Below are 18,278 nucleotides of genomic sequence, written 5' to 3'. Positions count from 1 at the left end.
AGTGTATTAGAATATAGTTAGAATGCCCCTATAATTCAAGTTATGAATGCAAAAAATATCCCTGTATGGGTTTTTGTTTTTTATAGTTGGCCAATATCACACAAGCAATAAAGTCGTTTTCCCAAATATCATAGCGTATGAGCTCAATCACGAATGTTATACTGATTTTATAGAGCAGTTCAACAAACAATAAGTTAATATTTAGTGAGTTATATTTTAGGCACAATAGTTTTTTGTTTTTTTTTCTATTTCGCCAACGAAAATAGTCCCAAACAAAGTCAGGTCAGAACATTTGTGCATCTCAGAGCAACACTGCGGTGTTTCATTCCGCTTTAAATAATATATCATCTGAACGAACGATTCACTAAATCACTCATTAAAACAGGGACTTGCTGCCACCTACTGGCAATTTTAGTGTCATATTTATTTATCCATGACAGGCCTAAACCAGCCAAGGTACCAGCACAAAAACAGCAAAATATTCTTTAATCATCGTTATCGAAAAAATCCCCTAAAATATTGAGAACCCATTTTTTTTGTCAATATCGTACACTGCAAACCATTATTCGTTGATATTTTTGCTCTCCAATCGCATTCATGTTTACATATATTTAAATATGCTGCATCAAGACATGTCACGCCAAGATTAACATCAATGATATTACATCTATGCCAATTTATATGGGAGGAAGTAACATTAAATTAGAAATAAAGACTAACTTTAGCTCCAACACTCAAGGTAAGTCACATTAGATGCAATAAGGAATTGGTTACTTCCAACAAATAACAAAGCTAGATTAGGGAACGCTATTCACTATTAACTAGTTGCTTATTACCATGCATACTACTAACATGTTGGCTGTTTACTAGTACTTACAAAGCACATATTGATGCATTATTCTGCATGACCATATTCTGGATCCATTAACCCTACTCCATACCTAAACTTTTATCATGGTACACTTTAGATTAGAAAACACATATTCACTATAATTGTCTCTCAATAAACTCCTAATTTGCTGCTTTTTGATAGTAAGAAGGTGTTTGTTGTAGTTGTTAAGTTTAGAAGTTGGCTTCAGGAGTGGAAAAGGCCAAAACAACAAACACAAAAGTCAATCTAAAGGATGCTGGGGGATTCAAGTCAATGGTTTACCTGAACAATCGGTCAGCTAATCGTCTGATTTAGCGTTCACTGAATATTTTAACCTTGACTGTGTATCCAGTTATTAAAGGTGTTCATATACAACACGTCCTTGCATTCAAAAACAGCTGAACAAAGCACAACCAAATACAACAGATTTATTTTTCAGGTATTTAGCAGTAGCATTCAAGAAATTGAATGAACAAATATAAAAATAAAATTGCTCTCCAATCGCATTCATGTTTACATATATTTAAATATGCTGCATCAAGACATGTCACGCCAAGATTAACATCAATGATATTACATCTATGCCAATTTATATGGGAGGAAGTAACATTAAATTAGAAATAAAGACTAACTTTAGCTCCAACACTCAAGGTAAGTCACATTAGATGCAATAAGGAATTGGTTACTTCCAACAAATAACAAAGCTAGATTAGGGAACGCTATTCACTATTAACTAGTTGCTTATTACCATGCATACTACTAACATGTTGGCTGTTTACTAGTACTTACAAAGCACATATTGATGCATTATTCTGCATGACCATATTCTGGATCCATTAACCCTACTTCATACCTAAACTTTTATCATGGTACACTTTAGATTAGAAAACACATATTCACTATAATTGTCTCTCAATAAACTCCTAATTTGCTGCTTTTTGATAGTAAGAAGGTGTTTGTTGTAGTTGTTAAGTTTAGAAGTTGGCTTCAGGAGTGGAAAAGGCCAAAACAACAAACACAAAAGTCAATCTAAAGGATGCTGGGGGATTCAAGTCAATGGTTTACCTGAACAATCGGTCAGCTAATCGTCTGATTTAGCGTTCACTGAATATTTTAACCTTGACTGTGTATCCAGTTATTAAAGGTGTTCATATACAACACGTCCTTGCATTCAAAAACAGCTGAACAAAGCACAACCAAATACAACAGATTTATTTTTCAGGTATTTAGCAGTAGCATTCAAGAAATTGAATGAACAAATATAAAAATAAAACACTATATACACTTGTATAAATTATACATTGATTCTTAATTGTTATACACTGATTATACACTGACACAATTATACACTGATTCTTAAAGCAACTGTATTAAAGCTCTTCAGTCAAGAGTTTCATTTATTGAGAGTTTCAAGACAATTCCGTCATCATTTACTCACTCTAAAGTTATTTTAATCTTTCTTTCTTCTGTTGAACAGCTGCTGGTCACCAGTGACTTCCATAGTATTTTTTTTCCTACTATCAAACTTAATGGGGACCAGCAACTGTTTGGTTACCCACATTCTTTAAAATAGCTTATCTTGTGTTCAGCACAAGAAATAAATTAATACAGGTTTGGGACAACATGTGAGTGAGCAAATAATGACAGAATTTTTATTTTGGGTGAACTCTCACTTTAATGACAAGCGGCAGCATGTTTAGTGCTATTAGACTGCTGTCACTTTAAGACCTACACGCATCTAATATACAGGCACGCATCCATTTCTCTCTCAACTGTTTACTTTCACTTTAGACATAACCAACTGTGTTTATATGTAAACCGCAATCATACGTGAAAGATAACTTAGTCCAATAACCAGGTGCTGTTTGACAGGCTTTTAGTGTGTGTGTGCTTCAGGTGTATGCGCTCAGAAAAAGCACATGTCAGAAAAGCATGTGAATGAAATGTTTAACCAGCAAGGCTTTAAAGTCTTCAAAGTCAAGTGTAAGTTAAAGCCTTGCCGGTTAAACATTTAATTTGTGTGCTTTTCTGACATGCGCTTTTTCTACTACTATGATAGCCTATTTCTTCAGAAGCAGATCATGGAGACATTTTAATCGTCCACGATCAAAAAACGTGATATCGCACGGTTGAATATTTTAACTTTGGTTTGACGTCAGTGATACCAAACATTACTGGCTGTGATCTGAATATGACATCTTCAAAAGGAGATTTTCAATGAGTAAAGACTTAAATCTGGGTCTGTTCCTCAGACAAATATCCTGAAAAGCTTCAGAAGACTTGAAATACAGAGTCATATGGACTGTCGTTTTGGAGTTTGACAGCCCCTTGGTCACCCATCACAAGTCTTTTTAACTAAATCATTGCAAATGACCAGCTTATAAGAGTCCCTGTTGCATATAAAGACGTGGTTTTGTCTTTTATCACATTCAATATAGCCTGAATATCACTCTAACCACAAGTAAACAGATGTACAATTACCATTAACAAAACCGAACTAGGGGTCGACCGATTATCGGCGCCGATATGAAGCATTTTTATGATTATCGGTATCGGTCATTTTCAAAACCGATCCAATCACAATCCACTAACGTTACACTGAAGTTTCAAAACACCTCAATATTATCGATGATTTCCGCGATGCAGAAAACGTGGACGGAATCCAGTCATATAAATGGAATTTACTGTATGACGCGGAATGTAACGTAATTTATCGTGACGTTCCAAAAGTTTGGATGAATTAATCAAAAGTAGGTCAGTACACTAAAATAGAGTCAAAATGGACTAGAATTTGTAAATATTAAGCCCAAAAATACTATTTAAATATGAATCCTGCATGTTCTGTGTGTCTCTGTGTATGTCAATGGCACAGATGCGTGGTTTTGTTTTCTACACATACAAAGTGTGCGACACTCGCGGTGATTTCAGCTTCTGTCATCTCACAAAAATACATGAACAACATCTCCATAACTGCTCTGACTCCCTCTGAGAGCCACTTTATGAGCATTTGGCAGTTTCATTAGAGTATTGCAGTGTTTCCGAATCCACAGACTTGCACTCTATTTGTGGCGGCATATATATGCAAATTCATTCTCTGCCAGCAGGAGGTGCTGTTGGAGTGGTAGAGATTAAGGTTTCCCCGATAACGCTGTACACAAAGCAGCGCTCCATTCAGAAACGCTGCTTTATCAGATATTACATGCAACATGAAATGAAAATGACATCCAAAATTTTCTGACAGTCGGGTTCCTTTAGAAATACAGTGATATAATAATACCCGCACCGGGTTTCAATTTTGAAACGTGCAGTGCTCATGTTTATTCAACAAAGTCAAAGCCTTTTGGGAAATCTATTTGTGGCGGTCATTTTTGATTAGGGCTGGGTATCGAGTTCGATACTTTTTAGGCACCAACCGAATTGCCTCAATACCATCGAGTTTCAAAAACCGTCTCGTCGTTCGGTACCAAATTTCGATATCTAAGGGGTTAATCTCACCAGCGTCAGTGAGCCAATAAGCCTGCAGCACTAGCCGGTGTGTTCAACTAGAAGAGGTGCGGCGCAGATCGATCAGTGTTTGACATCCGCGAAAGCGATTCAAAAGCGCACGGAGCAGTCTGCTCTCTTTAGCTCTCGTGGTACTGTAATACACCGATCGGTCTGCACAGTCGGTCCGCGTCAAGTCGAACACACCTACTAGTTTACACCGGTTACACTCAGATGTGGCGCACAAAACAGGTTTTGTAGCAGGTTTTGTAGTACAGTATTCATAGGCTTAATCATGAAGCATACAGTGGCCCCACCTTTAACACTCTCTTTATATTACTCTTATTGAAGATGGATGCACAGATGAAGACAAGAGTAAGAAGTGCAACCGACACCAGGGAAGGACGTTTTTGTCAGAGCCCTTGTTATTCTTAATTTTGACATAAATTTGCATTTTTACACCAGACATATATATCGGTTCAAAATATCAGTTATCGGTCTACTTGATCTGTAATAATCGGTATCGGCCCTGAAAAACACATATCGGTCAACCCCATATAAAATAAAAATAATTCACTTCTGGTATTTAAACAAGATTCCCAATTTAACTTACAAAGGTGAAGGTGGTAAAGAAAAACCTCAGTGCTCTCATGAATAATGCAGTTCGGCTCAAATATGTTATGCATGCACTGTAACTTACAGCGAGTTATATCTTGTATATGAACGAGACGTAAAATTAACGACTCGTTGGCTGCTAACGCACAACCATGCAGTGCTAAAGACGCTGGATAACTTGTGAACCAGCTTCAAAATGTTAATGTCTACTTTAAGTTTTGACTAATAAATGACATCCTGGGAGACTTACGGAATTAGCTAGTAGTACACGGATACGTCTTGCAGCTATTGAAGACAATGATGTCGTTAGATTTGGGAGGCTTGTGAGATGGACTGAGGCGAAGCGTAGCGCTGTAGCTAATCCTTCCATTTTCCCTAAAGGGCTAATCAGGAATCTGTTCCGACTGATCCCATCCATCTACATCTGAGCCAATTTAACAGAAAGAGTTCACGAGGAGTCTCAGTGGGCACCAAATCAGCCGAATCTAGGCCAAACTTTTAAAGACATGTATGGCTACGTTAATATGTGGGATGGGGAGGAAAAAGGTTTAACATGCAAAAGCAGGGAAATTTTCACCAGCACACGCAAGTGCCAGCAACTTTCAGTTTCCAGTTCCCAACAGGCGGAAACCATTGAAATTCAAGAGACGTTTAGAAACTAAGTTGTTAATAATGTGCATATTTTTAGGCATATGCAGCTCCTGGTAATAATAAATTTCAATGTTTGCATGTTGCAGTGGTTTCACATTAGGTCTTCACGAGTGTTGCCAGACTGGGTCAATGATTTCCAGCACAATTGCTTTTCAAAACATGCCCAAAAAATTCACTGCCAAAAGAATATGTTTGAATTCTATTTCCATGCCAACCAAGGTTGATAAGCACAGTTTTAACCTCCTTAGTGACAAAATAAAATTATAAAAATGAATCAATCTCCCAGACAGGAGAACAATACAACAGAAAAACAGATGAAAACATGGCAAATGCAGTAAAAGAAAATGAGCAAATATGACAAAAATATTTCTACCCAAACAGTACAAACTATTAAAGTATGTAAAATATTTACAAACGCCAGTTAAGAACGAGCCAATTCAAGTCCAGACAAAAAAGCCCAGTATAAGTGATTGGAACAAGTACTGTAATTAGTGCAAGTTTTTGGGTTGGCAGTGCTTTGCTCATGCATATATTATAACCATCTAAAATATGTCATTTCCTATTCAAAAAACGAACGACAATAATAATAATAATTTGTGCTGTGCTTTATTTCTAAACAGAACCATCCACGGTTTGAGAGTTGGGTCACTCTCCCATTTTTTACTGTAGTTTCAATTTATGTTTATGCCACTTTGGTACAGCAATCACTTGATTATTCAGCTCCAAGTTCAAAATCGTATCCCTTATCGCAATATAAACGTTGGTATTAACACCAACACCAGCCAATCTGCAGTGTGTTTACCAAGCTAACAGGAAACATTCTAAAAAAAGTTTCTCTATCGTTATATAAAGGTCAGGACTAGAGATATGCCGGTATCAAATTTTCATGTTGAGATTAATTGCTAATGCATTTATCACAGTATACGGTATTATCACGATAACAAAAAAATCGCACACGAATATGAACGTGGTTTTGCGCAGCTCATCAGTATGACCAAAAATTCATACTGATTCATACTGATACTGGTATGACCAAAAATGTATATCACGGTATTTTTAAAAATTATACCGGTTTCACGGTACATGACGGTATTTTTTTTTCATGCATGACCGAGTGTTAACCATATCTTCTACTGATTGAGAGAGAAATACTGCAGTATATTGACTTAGAATGCCCTATTTTACTGTCATGATGAGTGAATATTGTCAAAAAATGCCACACTAATTAGTGACTAAACACGACCCCTTTTAATACATGTTAACCAGGAGTCACTCATTTATAATCACGGCATCGTCTGATAAAATCAACATGCATCTACACTAAAGAGCGGCTATGTGGTTGTTTTGGCTAGATTACTTTTTTGTCTCATGCAGCGCACTGCCTGCGTCTGAGTAACAAACTAAAAAAAAACAACAGCATGTGATATTAACAGACGAACTACGCTCATATTTATAATTCCAAACAATCAGTAAGCGACAGGTGCTAGGAAACGCTGTTTTGTACTCATTTATTGAGGAGTCGGCTGCGGTGCTTCTCTGCCGCTCACTGCACAGAACAGACGCCGAGAGAGGCGACACTTCTCCGGGAAAGCCAGACCTCGCGCTCACGGGACAGCACTGGAGAAATCTTCCAACTGAACCATAGCTAAGCTTTATCCAGAAAAGTCTCTAGGTTTGTCAGTATGAATATTCTCTGGGAAAAAGCTGCTAAAAGGGTCTGAAAGTTGCTTGTGTGTGTGTGAGAGAGTGAGTGAGTGAGTGAGTGAGTGAGTGTGTGTGAGACGCGGGAGCTGATGGCAGCGGGCGCTGGATATTTGTGGCGGTCAGTGTGGATATTGTGGATGAGTTCTTCTGTGTCATCACGTTCTATTAGTTCTACAGCTTCAGTTTCTGAACTTTCACGCTTAGTAACACATACAGCTGTTCCCTCACCACAGTGCAGCAGTGAAAAGGGACCCCTTTCAAACAGTGCCGCATTCCCAACGTTGTTTAAGCGACATACACCGGTATTACGGTATTTAAAAAATTCATATCATAACAAAAATAAACACCGGTATTCGGTATGAACCGGTATACCGCCCAGCACTACTTTACAATAAGACCTCATTAGTTAAGCTTAGTTAATGCATTAACATTCACAATCAGCAATAGCTACATTTGCTACAGAAGTTAATCTTTGTATAAAAAATACAAGTCTTAAATCATGTTAGCTCATTAAATAACACAGCTGCAACTTTTGATTTTAACAACGTGTTATTAAATATTGGAATACCTAGAATTTTTCATTGGCAGTTTATGTTAACTAATGAAGCCCTAATGTAAAGTGTGACAAAGTGTTTCAAACAATATCTAGGGCATGCTGTAGTCCAGATTAAAATGTAAAAAAAGTTTGAAAATAAATAGTCTAAATATTTAAGTATTTGGTGCTGTGATGAACATCATAGCAAATACACAAATCTGAATGGCTGTTTAAATCATTTAAACAAGATTCAGAAACAGAAAGTAGTGCAGCTGCTTTACTTACAGGGTTTACAGGTAACGGCTGCATTTAAATGAATTATTATTATTATTTCTGCAATTTAGCTTCATCTGCTGTCAGAGTGAAAGTGTGCTTTCCTCCAGAGCGTCTCTCACATGTTACGCCTGTGCTCCTCGTCCGCACTGGTTTACATCAGAGTGCGCGCGCGTCTTTCACGCAGCATACAGCGCTGTTGTGCATTTTGACCAGTTGATGGGAAAAGTATTCTTAAAATGCATCAAAATTCGGAATAATTTGTAATATATACTTATTCACGGTATTTAGAAGTGCCCACGATAACAATACCGTGCATATTCATTACCGTGATATACCGCATTACCGAATACCGGCACAAGTCTAGTCAGGACAAAATGTTCTTAAAGAAATGTTTATGGAAAACTCTTACAAATTCATTAATATTTTATATATATTCTCATAATGTTGAGTGAAAAATTTTCTGAGATCAACATTCTCTGAATATATATACACATTCAAATTATATTATATTGTGGATGAAAAAGTTAGTAGAATGTTTTAAGAAATGTTTTTTTGTAACCTCATGTTATAATCACAAAAGATATATAGATATTTTAATGTTTTTAGAATATTAAAAATAAATGACATTACATTTTGGGTGAAAATAAAGTTAGTATAATGTTGTAAGAAATGTACTTGTAATCTTTCAATAACGTTATAATCATGAAAAGAAAACTGGACATTTGAATGTTTTAGAAACATTTTAAAACAACGTTTTTATAACCTAAATTTGTTACCTGGATAGAATCGTCATGATGACTGATTGAGGACATGCACACTTGGGTTTTATTCGTTAACCAATTAGCCAATATATTGATCAGTTTGAAAAACAACAAACTGATCCCAAACCAGCCCAATTTTTGTCCACTCACCAACCCAATTTTGATCCGCACAATCAAATACAAACTAACCAGTAGGGCGGAAATCCTCCCAAATCTGGCAACACTGCTCATCACTTGATTCCCAATGTAAAATTGACTTCCAAAACACTGCTGTTGGGTATATTTACCACGATTATCCATTGCTCTGACAGCCGTTGCACCATTTGCGGTTTAAAAAAACAGCAAGGTACACAAAACTCGATTCCCATCTGCGGCCGAAAGCTTCTTTTGGATTTCGAAAGGGTCCATAAGTCAGAGAATTGGGCCCAGACAAAGACTGCCTCTAAGCACTGTTAGATCTGAGAGGAAAAGCAAAGCGCATCCCTCAGGGGCTAATCTGTATTTGCCCAGTTCAGCATTAACCATATAAAAGAGAGTTCAATAAGTCGCAGAACAAAACTCAGCTGAGAGCCTTGACGTGTCTGGCCTGCGGGGGTCGCATGAGTTACACATCGCCAGCAGCAAGCGGCTCACACACCCGTGACAAATGACTCCTCTAGTCATGGCATATTACCATGCTCTGTGCCCGTCTCGGCAGAATCCTTCCAGAAGCCTGCCAGGTGCGAGAACATTTCATTCTTTTAGCGCTGGAATATTTTGATGTATTATTCATTTAGGGTGTAGTCCCTCTCGTTCCAATGCAAAATGAGCTAAATGAGGTGAATCTCATCATAAACACATCCAGATCACAATAAGTCGCAGAACAAAACTCAGCTGAGAGCCTTGACGTGTCTGGCCTGCGGGGGTCGCATGAGTTACAAATCGCCAGCAGCAAGCGGCTCACAAACCCATGACAAATGACTCCTCTAGTCATGGCATATTACCATGCTCTGTGCCCGTCTCGGCAGAATCCTTCCAGAAGCCTGCCAGGTGCGAGAACATTTCATTCTTTTAGCGCTGGAATATTTTGATGTATTATTCATTTAGGGTGTAGTCCCTCTCGTACCAATGCAAAATGAGCTAAATGAGGTGAATCTCATCATAAACACATCCAGATCATATTTCACCCCAACTCAAAAGAAAAATATATGAAATTATATTATGCACAAAGAAAATGAAGCCTATTTTAAGACCGGGTTTCATGCATTGTGATATTTTTTGACTTTCATGCCAGTTGAGCATATTTCGCCCCCAATTCTTAATATCACTCTCATTACTGTAATGCATATAATGATTTATTATTTCAAATATACAATATTGATCCCAGGGTTCCTGCAAGTTTGATGAAGGTAAATTTCAGACTTTTTAAAGACCTTTGTAAGACCAAGTAAAGAGAATTTAAGGAATAAACTGAAATGTCTAAAATGCAAATGTATAAAGATCCTTAAATCAAGATATATTTAATTGAAAAGCAAAATTACATAAAATAAGAAGTCTTGTTTTTTTGTGTTATTAATCAAAATGAAGAGAGGAATATTTTGATGTATTATTCATTTAGGGTGTAGTCCCTCTCGTACCAATGCAAAATGAGCTAAATGAGGTGAATCTCATCATAAACACATCCAGATCATATTTCACCCCAACTCAAAAGAAAAATATATGAAATTATATTATGCACAAAGAAAATGAAGCCTATTTTAAGACCGGGTTTCATGCATTGTGATATTTTTTGACTTTCATGCCAGTTGAGCATATTTCGCCCCCAATTCTTAATATCACTCTCATTACTGTAATGCATATAATGATTTATTATTTCAAATATAAAATATTGATCCCAGGGTTCCTGCAAGTTTGATGAAGGTAAATTTCAGACTTTTTAAAGACCTTTGTAAGAAGAAGTAAAGAGAATTTAAGGAATAAACTGAAATGTCTAAAATGCAAATGTATAAAGATCCTTAAATCAAGATATATTTAATTGAAAAGCAAAATTACATAAAATAAGAAGTCTTGTTTTTTTTGTGTTATTAATCAAAATGAAGAGCGTTTATTATTAAAACAAGAACAAATATTTGCCAATGGGCTTAGAAAAATCATGTTAATTCAAAAAGGGAAAACAAGATTTATATCCTATTGGCATATTTGTTCTTGTTTTAAGCATAAAATAACTTACATTTGCATTCTCAAGTAAATGTATTTTGATTTAAGGATGGTTTCGATATTTTTACTGGAAAATAAAAATACAGAGGAAGATATTAAGACCCGCAAAACCGTGAATCCATCATGTTAATATTTAATTTATACATTTTCTTCATGCAAAATATAATGTGCAATTTTTTAATAAAAATACTGAGGAAGATATACATTTTTTTGCAATGCATACAACATTTAATGCCATGATTTTATAAATTCAAAACCTTTCTGCTCTGATTTAAGACATTTTTAGGGCCTTAATTTGTGGGAGTGCGAATTAATACTTTTTAAGACCCACAGAAACACTTCATGTTAGTATTTATTTTATGCATTTTCTTCATGCAAAATATAATTTCCTTTTTCTTCTTTGGATTTCGAACTGAAATACGACCTTTCAATGTGAGCTTCACCCAAGAGTGAAACTTATACCTCTAATTTCCTAAGCAGATACGAGCTAAAACAGTGGAAATAATACAAGCGGCTGTCAAGATTTCTGCCAAAACTGCAGACATCTGTACTGCGAACACCCCAACACCCTCTAATAAAAATACTGAGGAAGATATACATTTTTTTGCAATGCATACAACATTTAATGCCATGATTTTATAAATTCAAAACCTTTCTGCTCTGATTTAAGACATTTTTAGGGCCTTAATTTGTGGGAGTGCGAATTAATACTTTTTAAGACCCACAGAAACACTTCATGTTAGTATTTATTTTATGCATTTTCTTCATGCAAAATATAATTTCCTTTTTCTTCTTTGGATTTCGAACTGAAATACGACCTTTCAATGTGAGCTTCACCCAAGAGTGAAACTTATACCTCTAATTTCCTAAGCAGATACGAGCTAAAACAGTGGAAATAATACAAGCGGCTGGCAAGATTTCTGCCAAAACTGCAGACATCTGTACTGCGAACACCCCAACACCCTGCGAAACACAATCTGCTCCTATAACAACTGTACATCCTAACTCCAGCAGGAGAATATTAATTATTCAGCAGACATTAAGGCCTGCAGATTGAATCTGGCACGCATTAAAGCTGCGCGTGTTACCATGATAGCTCGTAGACCTCCTGAGGGGAAAGATGTCTAGATTTTCTCTCCCAAAAAGCAGAATACATTTACATGCTTAACAATGTGCCGTTCCCTCAGCTAGCAATTTTCCTCTTTTAATTCAACTAACACCATCCCATCAAATATTAATATCGGTCTTGAGTTGTCTCTAACAGAATGGAAGAGAAAATGAGAGGCGATTATGGAGAAATCAAACAAATAACTAAAAACGCTTCCTTTCGAATGAATCCAAAAGAGCAGAACACGAACTCACAAGGATTATTATTTGATCTTATCAAGGACGCAGAGCTTTGCATCTTTATGTTCGGGCTGGCATTATTAATGCATTTTGCTCTCTAATCATGTTTTACAGAGGAATACATTTGTTGCCATTTTCAATTCAGCGCTGCGTGTTCTTTTAAACGCAGCGAATTTCATTCTGTAATTAGGTAATTAGCGCTTCTAATCTCTAAACTTTTAATCTAATAAAGTAAATGTGATTCATTTTCCCCTGATGTCAATTCTGGCACTCTTTCATTCTCTCCAAGTAAACAAAACAGGAGAAATGCCGTTTGATTGCCTACAAAACTGTGAAGCATTCAGCAGTCTGTGAATTATAAAAATAATGAGTAAAGTTTACTCGGTTCGGTCTGTCGCTTGGCCCACACGACCACATTCTTGGTTCAGAAATCCATGTTGTTTAAGCAATAATCCGGCCAAATTTTTATCTAACGCAAGTGATGGTTTGATATAACCAATGCCGTAAAGCACAACCCTAAAAACAGGGTTCTCAATAGTCTTGTTTAGTCAAATCAGCAGCTGTGTATGATGATAAGCCATGACTTTGAAGCGCAGCCATGTTTGGTTTCTTCTGCCAAAGCATTGGACATCTGATGCATTCCTACGGCATTCACGACAGCTCCTTGCATTAAGCATTTAGTCAACTCATGGACGTCTCGCACCGCTGGGACGTGCGTCTCGGTTTAACGCTTCCCCTGGAGACAGATCAAGTCCAATACTTACAAATGCGTCGCACGTGGCACAGTCAGGAATCTTTACATTTACTACCCATTACAGTGGCAATACAGCCACCTGATCTCGGGACCCAGGCAATCTAAAACATTTGCACTTAATTGAAAACCTGCTTCGGTAAAATTGCACGAGCCGCCAGGCTTCCCGAGACGAGCCGGAGGGAATGCAAAAATAAACAGCACCTCGTTCTTTTAATTAAAGGTGAACCGGTTGGCCTGTGGCAAAACGCCCCGAACCAAACTCAGCCTTTCTTAAACAGCTCAATATAAGATGATAGCGGGTTACAGGCCAGGAGAGGACTCTCAGGGTCTCTGAAGAAGAGTATTGAATAGGCTGTCCGTTATATCCATTCCTGTTCTCTCAACACTCTTGCCACTAATGGTTAACCTTCACAGCTCCCGTCACATCTCGGCCCGTCTAATCAGGTCGGACTTCAACAATGAGACAGGGCTAAACCGAATGCACCCGCAAATGAGGATTGATGCAGTGCGTATCGCTTCTACCTGTGTGACGAATGGCTGAGTAAACTATCAGATGCGTGAGGGATTGACACGTCTGCTCGTGCATGCTTTCCAGTTAGACCTTAAATAGCAGCCCGAGACAAAGCGCCACAACAATCCCGGTTTCAATTACATGCTGATGAATTCCAGAGACATTAATAAAGAGAATTAAGCAACAAAAAAACCCATTTAAAAATAACTTGCACATGCACTTGAAACCACAATGCTCAATACCTCAGGATATCAAATCATCTGCACAAGTTTCAAGCATGCAAATCCTACTTTATGAAGCACTTTACTTCATTTATATGGGTTTGCTGAACTGGCATATAAGAAATCCTTTAAGTGCATCTACCAGAGGCAAACAAAACAAAAAGTATTTGCCGCTAATCAATTGATACTGTACAGAATCCATGAGAATTCCCATAAGGAGAAAATCCTCATTTAAGCAAGGAAGTCATTGTTTGCTCCCAAACATGCTTACTTATACTGTAAAGAAACACAACGGAGAAAAAAAAAAGTAAAATTGTACTGCAATTAATATGCAAGTAATGTTATTTTCAGTATTATTTTTAATAATCAACACAATCTTCAATATCAGAAAAAAGTGATACCCTGTTTTTCAGAGCAGCTCTACCATGTTATTACTTTGGAGTGCAATGGCACATAAATATAACAATCATTCAATACTATCATATATATCAAAATACCATAGTAATACCATCAATAACTGACACCATCACTGTACTGCCAAAGTACTTTTGATATAAAGCAATCATGATACAACAATAATTGACGGTGGCTGTTTTGGACATGGTACCACAGTAATATCATGTTTTATTGGACATGTATTATTTTAAGCACCTTAGACCACCATGCAAATACCATATGTAAATATAGAAATCAAAAAGTACCATGGTATAACCACCACTGTACTGCTACACTATTGTAAGTATCAATAGAAAAACATTAACTCAATAAGAAAGCGATTAGCACTATACCATGTTTTATTGGCAGTACCGCTGTATTTCTTTACATATATATATCCCAAATAAACCAATGGAATTACTGCCATCACTGTGCCATTATAGTACTGCTTTCCTGTAAGTATTAATACAAAACAATCATGACCTCAGCAAAATCTACAATGATTTTTAGATACCATGGTATTTCCTTACATAGATGAAATTACCACGCAAATACCAAGGGAATCATATCAAAGTACCATTTTTGGATACTGTACCATGGCACCACCATGTTTATTATATTATTCAATGGTATGTCCTTACATATATTGGAGTACCATGCAAAAGCCATGGTGCATACATTTGGAAATAATTCAATACAATAGTATATATATATAAGTATAGTACTACTACACCATATGTAAATATAGAAATCAAAAAGTACCATGGTATAACCACCACTGTACTGCTACACTATTGTAAGTATCAATAGAAAAACATTAACTCAATAAGAAAGCGATTAGCACTATACCATGTTTTATTGGCAGTACCGCTGTATTTCTTTACATATATATATCCCAAATAAACCAATGGAATTACTGCCATCACTGTGCCATTATAGTACTGCTTTCCTGTAAGTATTAATACAAAACAATCATGACCTCAGCAAAATCTACAATGATTTTTAGATACCATGGTATTTCCTTACATAGATGAAATTACCACGCAAATACCAAGGGAATCATATCAAAGTACCATGGTATTACCATCACTGTACCATAGTACTACTACACTACTTTCTTGTATTCATACTAAACAACCATGACCTCAGCAAAAAAATAAATAGATAAAACATTAGTGTTTTTTGGATACTGTACCATGGCACCACCATGTTTATTATATTATTCAATGGTATGTCCTTACATATATTGGAGTACCATGCAAAAACCATGGTGCATACATTTGGAAATAATTCAATACAATAGTATATATATATAAGTATAGTACTACTACTTTCTTCCAAGAATCAATACTAAGCAATCATGACCTCAGCCAGATTAACAATGGTTTTCGGATACTACTGATAGTAGCATGGTATTTCTTTACGCACACTGAAGAACCAGGCAAATGCCATTGTATTTCAGTTCCATAATAACCGAGAATTACGATGCATCGCTGTATGTTCCACCACACTACTTTTAATAACGCTCGTTCCACTATAAAACAAACAATTAAAGCGATTCATTCAGACATGAGACTGACATCGCGCACCTCTGTATGCCAGGAATGCTGTGCAGGTGACAGAGACACACCTGTGTATTCCCGCGAGCGCAGAGCTGAGGAATCCATCGCTCCGCGTCCGGCGCGTGTCGCACGCGCAGTGGAAGTGTTCGGGTCGGTTCGGTCCGGTTCGGTTCTCCTACTGTCTCGAAGCGTCGGTTCCTCCTAAAAGAAGAGCAGGTCAATCACATCGCTTCTCAAGGAAGCGCGCTGCGCTGCTGTTTCTCCAGACGCGCCGAGCGCGAGACTGACTATCACAGCGCGAGAGACGCACGCGGAGTTCACTGACTGTGAGTGTGAGTGTGAGTGTGTGTGTGTGTGTGTGTGTGTGAGTGTGTGTGTGTGTGTGTGAGAGAGAGAGATAGAGAGAGTGTGTGTGTGTGTGTGTGTGTGTGAGAGAGAGAGATAGAGAGAGTGTGTGTGTGTGTGCGTGTGTGTGTGTGAGTGTGTGACTGAAGGAGGAGTCATTTTAATGCGCACAGATCCAACAATCTCAATATATAAACTATTAAACGTTTGACTATCCTGGTTAAAACACAGAGGTTCTGGGGTTTGCCATCATCTTTGCGGTTTTCCTACATTAAAAATAATATATATTAATCAATGCATACAACAACTAATCTTCCGATTTTAGATCAAATCTGCATAGAATACGCATTAAAAAAAATCGATGTTTCTACCATAGAGTTGTGTATGTAGATGCCTCATTAGCGACTGGGAACTAGGAAGCGTAATTCTATGGGGTTTTTCAATTAAAGGCAGAGTAAGGGATTTCTGGTAGCCAATGTTTATATTTGAAATCACCAAAACAAACACGCCCCTACCCCAAAAGGGTCTTGCCCCTATTTTGATAGCTCCGCCCCACATACTTGATACTTTTACGTTTTGTTCTACAGTGTGTGTGTGTGTGTGTGTGTGAGAGTGTGAGTGTGTGCGTGTGTGTGTGTGCCTGTGTGTTTGTGTGAGAGTGAGTGTGTGACTGAAGGAGGAGTCATTTTAATGCGCACAGATCCAACAATCTCAATATATAAACTATTAAACATTTGACTATCCTGGTTAAAACACAGAGGTTCTGGGGTTTGCCATCATCTTTGCGGTTTTCCTACATTAAAAATAATATATATTAATCAATGCATACAACAACTAATCTTCCGATTTTAGATCAAATCTGCATAGAATACGCATTAAAAAAAATCGATGTTTCTACCATAGAGTTGTGTATGTAGATGCCTCATTAGCGACTGGGAACTAGGAAGCGTAATTCTATGGGGTTTTTCAATTAAAGGCAGAGTAAGGGATTTCTGGTAGCCAATGTTTATATTTGAAATCACCAAAACAAACACGCCCCTACCCCAAAAGGGTCTTGCCCCTATTTTGATAGCTCCGCCCCACATACTTGATACTTTTACGTTTTGTTCTACAACATAAATTACACGCATCCATACCCAAAACACAACTTTTGAAGCAGTTATGTTCATTTTTGAAAAGTAACTAGATAAGAACGATTGGGCTGTGAGTGTGTGCAGTTTACATTGTAGAACAAAACGTAAAAGTATCGTCAAGTTATGTTTACCACAGGCTTTATTTTACTCATTCTTTGATAAAAACCCATTATAAAACCCGATAGCAAAATCTGGAAGGAACCCACGGCGAATTACGCTTCCATATTCTGACGTGATAGTTCCCTCACTCAACTCGTGGTTTTCACGTGACGTCATGGAGGGCAAAACAAGGCTTTCCTCTACTGACCGCCAGTTATTTTACAAGGTTTGCATTAAGTAGTAATGTAGTAAGACAGTGATATTTAATAGGGGTGCTCCGATCACTATCGGCCGATAATCACGTTGGGATGATTGATCGGCGGTCTCTAAAAGGCCGATCTCAAAAAGCCGATCTCAAGCTGATGACGCTGCCGTGAGAGGTTTGGCACGACATGCAGCGCACCATCTCAGTCTCTGTCCGGCGCGGGTGAAATAATTATAATGCTTAAAGCTAAAAAGCATTGAATAATGTGTTGTTTATATTTATTGTGTTTAAACATGTCTGTGTATTACTGTACTGTGTAAAAAAAAGAATTGCAATGCTGAAAAAGCATTTTCAGTGACAATGTTTACATTTGAGATCAAAATAATGGATAAATGTTGTGTTTGTGGTAAACAGCCATGGATCAGTAGTGGACTCCTGTGTGAAAACTGCTTCTCTCACAAGAGTCACCTAGAGGGGAATTCCCCCCATTTTCAAAAATGAAATTCAGGCCCTGAATAAATGTCGAAAAAACCTGATTGGAGTATCACTATAAATAGTTATAAATGATAAAAAG

General features: G+C 37.2%; 1 protein-coding gene across 2 annotated transcripts in view; it reads right to left on the bottom strand.

The window, feature by feature from the left end:
• Positions 1 to 16,287, bottom strand: part of LOC107562391 (heparan sulfate glucosamine 3-O-sulfotransferase 1-like) — a 78,508-nt gene extending 62,221 nt beyond the window's left edge. The window contains exon 1 of one of the 2 annotated variants that reach the window (XM_016247018.1): positions 15,991 to 16,287. The gene's annotated coding sequence lies outside the window, so the exon portion shown is untranslated. The other variant, XM_016247023.1, reaches the window with a different exon arrangement.
• Between the last annotated feature and the right edge of the window lie 1,991 nt (positions 16,288 to 18,278).

Source organism: Sinocyclocheilus grahami, unplaced genomic scaffold (assembly GCF_001515645.1).
Source record: "Sinocyclocheilus grahami isolate Dianchi unplaced genomic scaffold, SAMN03320097.WGS_v1.1 scaffold821.1, whole genome shotgun sequence".
Lineage (NCBI taxonomy): Eukaryota > Metazoa > Chordata > Actinopteri > Cypriniformes > Cyprinidae > Sinocyclocheilus > Sinocyclocheilus grahami.
Note: the sequence above shows the minus strand (reverse complement) of the source record. Positions and strands in the feature narration are given on the sequence as shown.